At 40.6% G+C, this 1,989-nt stretch overlaps 1 protein-coding gene across 1 annotated transcript in view; it reads left to right on the forward strand.

The window, feature by feature from the left end:
- LOC101863306 (solute carrier organic anion transporter family member 2A1) overlaps positions 1 to 1,989 on the forward strand; it is a gene marked incomplete at its 3' end in the record, with an annotated part of 19,116 nt that overhangs the window by 11,373 nt on the left and 5,754 nt on the right.

A 1,989-nucleotide genomic window follows, 5' to 3' on the forward strand; every position in this document is an offset into this window, starting at 1 on the left:
CCCCCACACACACACAGTATACCGGCACGCACGTTTGTTCAAAATGTATCACACATTCACTTGTCCTCATTCATAATCAATATAAGGAAAGGAACGCAGACACCTGTGTGCTTTTTACGCTTAAACGCACACAATATAATAAATCCACACAGATGTACAATTTATGCCACACGACTTTTTGGCACACGCAAACAGCACCCGTGCCTTTAATCACAGAATAGCTTATACATGTATTGGGTTATATTTCATTTATTGGCTTTTAAAGTCTCAGCTCAGACGACCACTGTAACCCAGGAGCTGTTTTCTCGAAAGTGGCTAACACAAGGAAGATTGGCTTCGATTCTGAGTGGGATCCCAAAGTTTTTGGTTAATCCCGGAATGCCCCCCCCCCCCCTCTCCAACTGACCCCTTTACACTGATATAGAATCTAACTACTCTTCTTTTTAAAAAGGTGTGCAGGGTATTTGACTTTAACAATAAAATGTTCTCTTTCTTAGTCTGTCTGTCTGTCTGTCTGTCTGTCTGTCTGTCTGTCTGTCTGTCTGTCTGTCTGTCTGTCTGTCTCTCTCTCTCTCTCTCTCTCTCTCCCAACCGCTATTTCCCCTTCTCCTCTTGAAATAGAAATGTTGCGATCTGATAAAGCCAGGTTTATTCAGTTGATTCCGTCACCTGAAAACAAGTTAAAAACGAAAAACCAAATCGGAGAGATTTGATTATTCCATGGGGAGCTGCAATGACTGGTCTTTTTGTGGGTTGTTAGGGCGAATTTTCTTTTGGCATACAGTCTGCATTCTAAGCAATCATGAAGTCCACAAACGCCTGTCTCCCCCCCCCCTCCCCCCTCCCGGTGTAGGCTTCCATCTTCTATTCCTATTTTTAAAAAAATTTTGGGTTTGTTCTTTTTGGCACTGTAAGCCGACAATTTCCAGCAACAGGAATTTGTATGTTTTATCTGTTTAGATGTTGTTTTTCTTTCTTTCCTTGATTGTTTTGTTTTTAGTATGTTTTACACATTTATTCCTAGAGGCTAGGCTTGTTCCAGATCCGGCTTCCTCTCAAACAAAAAGCCAAATGGGAAGTCCCGGCGCGCCGAGCTCCTGTTTGCTCGCTGTAATTGTCTAGGTGTGCTGTTGCATTTGAATCGTAGGGAAAGGGGACGAGGGAAACGTCGCAGGTCTAGAGAACTGGAAGGAGAATGAATACTGGATAAAACCGTTTAGTTGCTTTGAGTTTTGCATTCAGTTAAGTTTGATGAAAACTAGTCGTTTTAAAAATGTGTTTATATGTGTATGCTTTTTTATGTCTGCTGTATGTATTCGTGGGGTCCATCTGAATAAAAAGCCCCAACCCCCCCAAAAAAAAAAACAACCAAACAAACAAAACAAACAAAACAAAACAAAAAACAAACAAAAAACTTTTAAAGTCTTTTTAAAAAGAATAGAAAGGAAAGAACGAAAGACGCAATGATTAGTGGGTTTGAATCAAACTATTTAGTTTTAAAAAGAAGTTTTGCATTCTTTATTAAAAGAAAATCATTTGGTTTTGATCACACCGTTGGGATAAGGGAAAAACTCCTGTAACGTTCCTTTCCCAAGGACATAACATCGAACCGAGGTAAGCCTCGCACTCCCGAACCCTCATCACACGATCGTAAGTAAGTAAGTTTATTCTGTGTTTAAGGCCATTGACCCACATCACATCTTATGAAACACTCATTTGTTAAATGAAGTTTCCATAATGAACAATTGCGAGACTACCGACCTCTACTGTGCTGTACATTCTTCTGTCTTGAGCTGCTTCTGTGGTGTGTCATGGTATGCCTTTTATGTCGTTGTACGTAAAAGACGTGAGTTCGATTCTACATTTTTTCGCCGAGTACCCCCATCTTTCTGCTTGTTTTATGCAGTGTGCTTTGGGCAGTTTTGTCCAGGTAATCAGGCCTACCTTCGCAGGCAGAACGCCCCCCCCAAAAAAAAAAAAATATAAAAA

Source organism: Aplysia californica, unplaced genomic scaffold (assembly GCF_000002075.1).
Source record: "Aplysia californica isolate F4 #8 unplaced genomic scaffold, AplCal3.0 scaffold00924, whole genome shotgun sequence".
Lineage (NCBI taxonomy): Eukaryota > Metazoa > Mollusca > Gastropoda > Aplysiida > Aplysiidae > Aplysia > Aplysia californica.